General features: G+C 37.4%; 1 protein-coding gene across 1 annotated transcript in view; it reads right to left on the reverse strand.

Annotated features, from left to right (window-relative positions):
* LOC139446707 (FERM domain-containing protein 4A-like) overlaps positions 1-10,717 on the reverse strand; it is a 222,782-nt gene extending 212,065 nt beyond the window's left edge. The window contains exon 1 of the mRNA XM_071227995.1: positions 10,598-10,717. The gene's annotated coding sequence lies outside the window, so the exon portion shown is untranslated. The remainder of the gene's footprint in view (positions 1-10,597) is intronic.
* Positions 10,718-11,177: the final 460 nt, after the last annotated feature.

Raw genomic sequence — 11,177 nt, forward strand, 5'->3', positions numbered from 1 at the left:
TCAAGTTTCCACTTCCAACATCTTGAAAGCTATGACATTTACTGTAGTAAGATTTTGAACAAGACCAAAAGCAATGGCCAAGTCTTCATAAGTTGGGGTCAAGAAAGCAGAAACTACAAGTGTAATCATTGTCTTCAACTGATTTATAAAATAATTACTCACAAGAGAGTTTCAATTATTGCCCCTTAACTTGAACTTAAATTATTCGACTTATGCTCAATTATTTACTGACCTCTACATTTCTGTACAAAGCAAGAATTTGTATTGCATGCTATCAAGAAGAAGAAAGAGCAGTTAAAAACATTGACATACAAAATAGAATACAAATATGATTGATATGATTATATTGCTAGAGAGGAGATGCAGATTTTCTTTGCCTGAACATTTTGCGAATGAAATTGGAATTAATTTTTGCATAAGGCTCTGGTGGATTGAATAGTATTTTTTAGCGATATTGAGTGCATAGCTAAGGCGGGTGATGAATTTAGTTCCTGCCTCAGATCTGTGATCATGTGAAACTGCAAAACATCTTAATAAATAATGTGTATAGTTACATTGATCATCATTTTCATGCCAATAAAAAAACATTCACTTCTTAACTGTTCGGCTGTTTCAATGTCTTTGAATGTGTCTAATCAAATAGTTTAATGTATTAACAGATTTTGTATGCTTATATGATACAGATTACATCGAGTAAACATCTGAAATTGGTTAGTAAAGTATCATCACCCAAAGACACTACTAGTTTACATTCAACTTATTTAGATTATACAGTCTGACTCATCACACCATGGAAACTGATATAAATATAAATCTAGTGATTCAGAGGTATTAAAAAACCCAATTCATCCCAATTTCCCACAAATATCAAAACACAAAAACACCATGCATATATTCACCTTTGGTCTCATCGAATCCTTTGCCTTCCACTTCCCACGAAGAATATCGTAGAAAAAATGTCAGAAAGGATACACGTTATCTTTGCAACAGAATTAATCTGATACCAATGACATTTAGTCCAGCTCAGAAGTAATCCTGACAGAGTGGTCTCCCTTGGACCAAGATGTCCAAGTGGCTATATCCCTGGTTGAACTATTCTCCACAGGGAGAGGGTGAAGGCTCTCTGATACCACCACTGAGCATTATGTATATATAGCTGAGGCGTGTATGAGGTCTGTGTTTTGTAACCTAGATAACTGCACTGAACACAAGTCTCAGGGTAAACACTGCATCTGTCATGATGTACAACTCTGGTGCAGATTCGGAGGCTGACGATGTTTGTATAAGATGGTGTGACTATACCCTGGGATGCATAATGTATCAAGTGGGCTTCATGGAATGTCTGCTCGGCATGGGGATAAAGTCTGGTCGGAATATTGTGGACAAAAACATTGAAGTCATGTACATGGTCGATTCATGATGCTTTCGTGGTTTTAATGAAAAAGACTCCAAGATTTCAACTTTCAGACTATTACATTATCAACTTTCATACCATAAACACGATACATGATAAAAGGAACTGAAGTCATGTAATCTTCAACAGATGACATAGTTAAAACAGTTTCATTTGGAAAAGGTGAACCCTATCTTAATATATGCAAATAAGCATTGATAAAAGATGGAGGTTTTGTAATTACAGAAGAATGGTGATTTTGAGGCCTGCACCATGACTGTTGAATTTATATTTTTTTTAGGGTTTTTTTTTTAATAAAAGCCTAGGTAAGTCTTGTTTGTTTGACTCCACAGCAGAGAGGAATTATATTATTTTAAAGACATGTTTCCATTGACTAAGTCATAGTAAGCATGGTAAGTGTTAGTCTAGGTGATTTTATACAATATAAATTCACAAAGTTCTCACATTAAAAGGACTACTATATCGGAAACATGTTATATTCATATGTGGGTTATTTACTGTAAGATTAACATCCAACAGGTCTAGCTCTAAATGGTGACTAACTGTTCAGTTTCCTTCTGACATGTCTGAGTAACTTGATCTTGGTATTTTTCACCATGTCTAACATCTGCAAACATGAACACAGTTCCACTGATTCAGACTTTCCTCCAGTTGATCTTTAGCCGGAAAACCTGTCATCATCAGAGCTTAATGAGAGCTTATAAAGCATGTCCAAAAAACATCAGCTCCACATCAAACTTCTAAAATCTCATGTTGGAAGTAATTAATTTTCATAAATCTGGAACAGATATTTATTTCACTTCAGTTGAGCATGTCAAGTGGATATATTCCAGCCATAGAAACGAACAGTTTTAGCCCACGAGTCCTTATGACGACAACATTTAGCAAATACCCTAAAAAGGGCAAATCTTTACCTTTCCTTAGGATACCTCAACTATTGGGCAGTTTGGCAAGGACTACAGGACTAGTGCCAATTACTATCACTGTATTCATGCACAAATAAAGTACCATATGAAAGTACAAAAATTCTTGGATTCTCTTGACAATATGCACCTTGAGGAGATATACCTAATTTTCAGTTGACATCAATAGCAGTGAATGAAAAAGGCACTTGTTGCATCGTCCTTACAAACTGCCCAATAGTTGAGGTATCATAAGGACTAGTAGAAATTTGCCATTTTTATACGTTTTGCTATATGTTATCAAAAAGACTAGTGGACTTAACATGTTTGTTGTTGTGCTGACATGAACATAATGAAACATGATACAATATTTCTGTCAAAAACAAGCTGCAGTCTGTTAGCAGGAAACAGACACTGATCAATTGCGGGGTGTCAATTGCGTTGAAACCATGACAACGGCTGATTCAAGTAATAAGTCATAAACCCACACCAGTTCAAAGATTTCCATCACTTCAGCCTCTCACATAAGGCCACACTTATAGTCTTCTTTCTTTAAACTTTTATTGCAAATCAATCTGTTTTGTGTAGTGTGTAAATTATTTCATTTTTATCAAAGCAGTGCGAAAACATAACACTAATATTTTCCATAAACATATACATGATGTACGCATGTAACAGACAGTTCTCTTGAAGTGTCAGCAGTGCCCAAAGACTATAATTAAATGCATTTCGTGAATAATTATCGGTATGTTAACAGTCACATTTCCCTAAATTTTTGCGGTTTTTTTAAATATTTTTCTGACACCATCCTGCCCATTGCTCAGGATTCTTAAACTCACTAGCATTCCAAATTAACTCCACAACACAAATAATACACATTCTCCCCAGAGTAATTGGCATCTTGAAATTCCATTTCTATTTAAGCAAGCAAGCAACACTTCGTCCCTTTCCAAGCACTACAAGTGAATTTCCAATTTCATCCATGTCCAGTCCTTTTGCAACAATGCCTAAAAAAAAGCCAAATCAAAACGTGCAAGAAAATCAATGCAGAAATGACATTCCTTCACAAACCACCATTGCCGCCAACACGTCTTCCCCAGTCAAACCACTGGAGCCTGTTAACTTAATGCAATATATTACAGTTCATTGCTGGGGATGAATTCAATGCCTTTGTATCGATAAATACACTGTTTGCTTAATATTCTCTAGAAAACGGCCATTTCTGTCTCCAAGAGGATACAAAAAAAGGCCCATTAATTTTGCATTATTTATGGTTTTCAGGAAGTAAATCACAAATATGACTGAATGTTTCATGCTACTGAGTTTTTAGTGGTTATTCAAATATTTTCAATATTACTGTGATAAAAGTAATTTTGTACTTTTCAAAAAAAGAAATTATTTTACGTTTTGTAATTTGGTTTCAACAAAAGTTTTAACATGGTTAGCTGTTGCAGGAACTTTCAAAACTTTCAACTTTAAACCGCTTTTAGCAACATTCAAGCAATATCACAGACAGGGACACCAGAAATAGGCTTCACACATTGTACCCATGTGGGAAATCAAACCCAGGTCTGCGGTGTGACGAGCAAACGCTTTAAACACTGGCCTACCCGACTGCCCCCACCTATCGTGTAAGAGGTACAGAGGTTTTATTGATCATGATGAGTTTTGGATGATACAGATTCCCCTGATGAGGTCACTGTGTGAGGAGGAAACACATCCTTTCAGAAACAAATATTTCCAGGTTGCAGCAGTTACCAAAACTAAAACCTAACAAGGAAAAGGACACGTTTTGAAAGTATTTGATCTCAAAAGCTTCACAAAGAAATTTTAATGTTTCACAAAAGGGCCCTTTCGTTGACTTCAATGCTTTATCACATTGTGCATTGTAATCTTATCCCAGAACTTAGGCAACTAGTCCAAAGACGAGGCTAGTAAAATCTCTTTCAGTCTAATAACCTCAGGCCCTGATAGCTCATGTATACTACTACTTAAAAGACAGTGCTCGACACTAACACTGGTCCGCTGGTCAGAGTCTAGTAAATATGCTTAAGGACCAATAAAATTAAATAAATGGTGGTCCGGTGATCTAGTGTTATGTTGGGGATGAATTAAGTAATTTAAGTTGGCATGACTTCTTAAATCAACGTTATATCGAGTCTAAACTCTAAGCACCATTGTGTCTGGTTGGTGCTAGTACTTTGGACCACTGACAAATTTTGGTCAGTGTCAAGCAAAAGAACACCCACAATTAAAAGGCTGTGTTGCAATACCCCACATCCATGACAGAGTAACTATAGCCACATGAAAAATTGTGAGTTCTTGAACTTCTTTTGAGTAGTATTTCAACATAAAAAGCTACCAAAGATGTTATTATACAAGTTTTGACTTGTATACTTGAACTGTCTATTTTACAAAAGAAAAGGGAAAAGAACTGACCCCCCTTGCGTCTTCCATCTTGCCTTCTTGTTTACAGGAGGAGTGACTATTCACACTAATAGAGACATCACATTCTGGAGGTATCAATCACCCTGAAATAACAGGGTCAGCTAGATCTACTTGTCCTGCAGCCCCGGGCAGGTGTCCTTACTCACAGTTTTCAATTATAGATTTGTATCTAGCATAATGAACAACCCCACCCAGCAAACATAACCAGAGGAGAAGGCTAGAAATAGTTCAGGTTTAATAGCTGCCCTTAGAAAACATCCATCACCCCTGTCAAGTTCATACTCAGGTGAACTGTGGCAATCTTGATTTCTGTTGTCAATATCAATGTTTGATGCATTTAATTTACCTTCTATTCCTTATATATCATGAGTTAGTGGTTGGAACAATCTCATTGAAATCAGATCTTACTTCTTGCTACAGCTAAACAGATCTGAAGACATCCCATTACGGGTCACGTGGGAACGACCTTTCATCTGACCAATCAGAGAATCGCTTACCAGATCGGAATGTGTATTCTAGTCATGCAACCTTGAAAAAAGTAACATGGGGCATTCAGAATGACAGGCTTTACAACTGGATCCATACAATATACATGATATAGGCCATCAATTAATCATTACAGAATTTATTTTTTTTCACATTTCAAATTTGTAATCGAGCATTTGTCTAAATATGTTTCAAAGCTTAGTCGCCAGTTTGAAACTAGTGCCGTAAAGCACAAAGGTGCCTTTTGATTGGCTAATGTCGACTTCTTGTCAGTCATTCCACTGGTTGGTCAGAGTTCGCAAAAGGTCATTCTGACGTGACCCTTAATGGGATGTCCTCAGATCTTTGCTTAGCAGTAGCAATAACTAAGATCTAATTCAATGCAATTGGTGGTTTAATAACTCTTTCAGCAATATACCAGCAACATAAATCAAGAAACACCAAATAGGGGCTTCCCTTTATAAACACTGGGGAGGTTGGATTGCCAAGTAGTTAAAACATTTGCTCTTCGAGGCAAAAACGTGGGTTTCGATTCCACATGGGTACCATGTGTGAAGCCCATTCCTGGTGTCCCCCCACCAGAATATTGCATGAATATTGCTAAAAGCAGCATAAAACCATACTCACTCACTTCTATACAGTGCTCATTTGCGGAATCGAACCAGATCTGCTAGTGGCAACCTACTTCATGGTAAATGTGGTAGTCCACAAGGAAATGGTACTAGTCCCTGAAGTTTACTAGTTTCGGACTAACAGACTTTATTTTATTTCAGATCCTGCAATAATTGTCATAGACCATGCTGACTATCAACTTTTGGTGTATCACATTATGATACATATATCATATTTTGTCAATGTGTATTCAGGGTGTGCAGTATTACCGGTATATTGAGGTTCATTCTTTCCACAATACACATCACAATATCAGTATTTTATGCTGATTATATTGGGTGATTTCAAGTTGCGATTTTTTTATCATGTGTTTAATGTTATACACATGCCAAATACCATCGTAATGTTACCGTAATTCCAAAAGCATGTTCGAATTCTAGAGTTTGTCCGAGGCAGTGGTGTAATGCGAAGTCATCACTGCCCCAGGGCATGTATCTGTGCATATTTATTAAATGTGTAAACACAATGTTGTACCAGCATCTTGTTTTACAATGTTGTACCAGCATCTTGTTTTGTTTCACTTATGATCTTCAATTCATACACTGGTGTTTCAAATTGCTTCTGAATTCAAACTTTAGAATTATACAATATATCATGAATTGTATTACAATACAGCCCTGTGCATCGTAAAATATTGTGATACACTGTAAACATCCAATACTCATCCCTAAATTGTGTATTCTTTGGTTCTGATTGTCCCTTGCATGATAATCAAAACTTCCTGTATCTAGCGCTTACAATATTGACACTGACCATGAACAATGGCAATTTACTGCAGCTTTATAACAACAACCTTTTATTACCTTGATCTCGGACATTTCATCACAAAATGGTTGGGAAATCTGACAAACATCAACATGCACAACAACGTACAAGTTTCATCAGGAGTTTACAACATTGACACAGCAGTTCCAGGCCATGTCCCTGTAGTAAAGTCAAGTTTGTTGAGCAATAACATACTGACATATCACCCAACCATCTGACCCAGCCGAGGGTCGGAGAGCTCGGGATGACTAAGTCAACTAGTCAATCACCTAATGACAACTACACCGAGCCTTGAACCTAAGATGTTAGAAGCACGGACAGCAACAGGGTATACCGCAGAACAGCGGCTGTGGCGGCGAAGAGATGCTGCTTTCTTCCAAACATCCACTGCCTCTCCCAACTCTTATCCCCACAAATTGATGCTATTAATTCACTTATTGATTTTCTCTTTTTGTTCACAGGGGATCCGTGCAGTGCCTGGCCTGATCCATGGCCTGACGAATGATGCTGACTTCATTTACATTCAACATTCGGGTCAAAATGGAGCACGAGTTGTAAAATATTTCGTTATGAGCGACATTAAAGTGAGAAAGTATGTTGTGAATGTCGATTCATTGAAACAAATGCATCCATTTCAAACCTGTGGAGACAAGTTAGAATGGCATTAACATGATCAAAATGATATTAAGGAGATGAAATTGTCTCTTAAGATATTGCTGCAGTTAACATACAATATTGTGATTATTGGCTTAGCAATTATTTCTCATCAAATACGTGTCTCTGGAGTAAGAGGATTTAGTCTTGCATCTGACTCATTGAGGATGAAGCACACATACTTGCTCACACACCAGTCATCATTGATTAAAACCTACATATCATCAAGAGATGCCTTTAGAGTAAGTGTATTAATATCAGGACTTAGTCACCGAGAATGTGCTTCACTTCACCTACCCACATAATGCACATCATGGACAGCCAGGAGCCTACTAATAACCATGATAACCCCAACATTAAAAGTTAAAATTTGTGGGGTCGGGAGGAAGAATCAAATACCATAGGAGTATACTCCAGGACCTAAGGCACCCACTTTAACTTCTAATTTCTGGTATTCTCTTAGCTGTGACCATGGTGAAAGTTAGTGAGTTTGGTTTTATGCCGCTTTTAACAATATTCCAGCAATATCACGACAGGGAACACCAGAAAGGGGCTTCACACATTGTACCCATGTCGTGAATCAAACGCAGGTCCTCGGCGTTACGAGCCCATGGTGACAGATACATTACACACAGACTTTCTGTGAGTGAGTGTGGAACGTTTTAACTCCGCTTTTAGCAATGTTCCAGCACTATTCTGTCTGGAACATCAGAAATGGGCTCCACACATTGAACCCATGCGAGGAATTGAACCCGGGTCGTTGGCTTGACAAGCGAACACTTTAACCACTAGGCTACCCCACCCCAGATTTAATGTGACTGCTTGAATTAGGAATTATTACTGAGGAAATGTTTGAGGAAATGCGATCACCAGTATTTGAAATTAAGGTGCATCCTGATGTCCTTGTGGTTTGCAGTCCCTGACACTGAATCAAGGGAAAGGGATTTACATGACACAGAATGTGCGTCCAGTACACGCAAATGTATAGAATGGACGTGGAAAAAACAAACCTTGTGTCCCAGGGGATGTACAATAGTATTCATTGTACCAAATTCTTGAGAAGAAATATAGAGGTCCTGTAATTTAAATAATGATAAAAGTTCTGATAGTTATTTAATGATAACATTTTCATCACCACCCACCTCACTTCCAAACAGCCCATCCAGCATAATGTCTGTCTCCATGTAACTATTAATGAAGGAAATTCTGTGTGTTGACTTGTTTCTCAAGACATACACCTCTGTGTCGTCCTATTAAAGCTCATGCAGCATCACAGTCACTGAGAATCATATCTCAGGCAAATGTACACAAATGCCTTGAATAGTATTTCTTTCATAAATATATACAAAAAACAAAATGCCCCTCACCCCATATTTTTGAACATTTTGGATGAAAATCTGTAATTAATTTTTCCTGTGGTCCTCATAAAACATCTTATAGAAATACTGTATTCGATTTGCTAATATATTGGCGAGAGAACAATCCCAATTTGCACCCCTTCCGATTGACAAAAGATTGACACAAGAATTATTTATTCGTGTATAATACGCACTCATGTGTAATATGCACCCTTAATTATGGGCAATTAAATTCTGGAAAAATATATCTGTCGTATATAACATTTCAGGCTGTCAGCATAAACCACGAAATTTATCTTTCAACTCTGTTTTTTTCACCAAAATAATATTCTAATAAGAGCCCCCTATTTCTAATTTTGAGAGCGTCCTGGGTGCTTATTACGTCGAATACGGTATGACTTCAGTCTCTCCCACGCCATATCCTATCACCACTGTTCTAATCTGTTGAGATCTGATCATGAAGAAAGCCCTGTCCAATCCCATTGCTAACTCACCTAATGAGGCCTTGACACTTTCATCAACAGTGTTAACAGACAGCAAGAAAAACAACAGGTATTGCGAGAGCACATACATTCATTAACCAAACTAAAGTCTTCTGTCTTAGTGAAGCATTAGCATGATCGAGAGCACATACGTTCATACACCAAACAAACCTGTCTCAGCAAGACATTAGCATTATCAACAGGACTACTGGATGAACTTTTTGCCAATGATTCCATCACATCTACATTCTCCACAGACATTATTCACAATGGCAGGGGAATTCCCTGAATGTTCTTCAAGGGAGGCATTATGGGTACCTTAATTGAATACAGATGTACTACAGAAAGGTCACAAGACCTTTGGCAAGAACCCTACACAGCAAACAGACCATGGTTACATGTACTTCAGATACAGCCAAAGAAAGCTAGAACTGAGTTAGGTAACATTTCTTTAGGATTTATGCTATCAAATTTTGAAGACAAAAAGTCAACTTGATAAAATGTTCCATATTTTTACATGACCGTTAATGACTATCTTAGTTGTCATATAATTCCTATTATTATCATTACATACAGGATTGTGGTGGTATGAGTCGTAAATGTACAAGTAATTTTTCAAATGTCTTAAATACTCTTAATTAGGAACTGTGCAATTGTAAATATATATGCGCCTGTAAATGACATTCATTAAAAAGAGCCTACAGTTCATTGGAATCATTGGGGTAATAAAGGGTTGTTCTCATGCTAATTATTTCAACAAATGTTTGCTGTGATATTCATCTTTTGTAGTTTTACTAAAAAAGTAAAATATTTTTAAACATGGTCCTGTGGAGCAGCAATTTTCTCTCCATTCACAAATTAAGAAAACCTCGTAAAAGATTATCTATCGCCTTGTTGACAACAAAACAATCACTTGATCTCGCAATCGTGTGCCAATCACTGCAGCTAACATAACAGTTAATGAGTCTTGATTTGTGATTTGTATTCAGACAGTTATCTCGACCCAGTCCCTTTCATGTAGGGTATGGATTCAACAGTATCAACACTTTGTCGGACCAAGCTATTACAGGGCTTAGAAGCTACTGGGCATGAATCATTGAACGGTGTGAATCTCACATACAATCTGGCACTCTTCGTGCACGGAATACACAACCGGGTCCTCTCCATATACATACGATACACAGGACACCGACAACGTAGACACTGCCCTTTGCTTCCACCTGACGGGCGTGACTACACGCACACACAATTGTAGATGGCTTGATCGTTTGGTAATTTCATGTGGGCGAGATCTGGATATGGCGCGATCCCATTGTTTTTGAAAACGACAAACTTTCGAACCACCTGTCACATGCATGTTATTGACTGTTTTCATAAGAATTCAGCTTTAAGACATTTATTTAAAGAAAGACTTACCTTTGGTGGCTATGACTATCCAGTTTCTAATAAATGTGCCATTATTTTATCTCACAGAAACCCGCTTTTGTCACAAACACATGGGGGGAATCCGTTCGGTGAATTCAATCCTCCGCCATTGGGATTACCCTGCCACACTTCCGGGGAATCTGCGCATGCTCGAAACAAATAATGACTAGACCCGAACAAACAAAACATATTTGTGACAACAAACCTAGTGTTGAGAAACGCCTTTGTTCACAAATGCGTCAAACACAATCATTAGGATGAACGACAGTGAACGAAGGATGACTCACTCTAAATAGCTAAAATGCACTATAATCGTAATGTTGTTTTTAATCATAATGTATGAATATATTCTGTGCATCAAGTCCATTTTTACCGAAAGTATCTATTCAGATGTGCTATTATAAAAAAAAAAATCATTTTCAGAGAGGTTGAAAAAGGAAACGAAAAAGATATTTGTAATTTGAATTCCACAAGAACACGTGTCCTGTCACTTAACCAGTATATATATATGCTGTATATATAGGAGGATGCCAACTCCTTAATTTTTTTAGAGGTTAAATTCGTATTTGGT

This window comes from Haliotis cracherodii, unplaced genomic scaffold, assembly GCF_022045235.1.
Source record: "Haliotis cracherodii isolate W230 unplaced genomic scaffold, xgHalCrac1.p SCAF_6, whole genome shotgun sequence".
NCBI lineage: Eukaryota > Metazoa > Mollusca > Gastropoda > Lepetellida > Haliotidae > Haliotis > Haliotis cracherodii.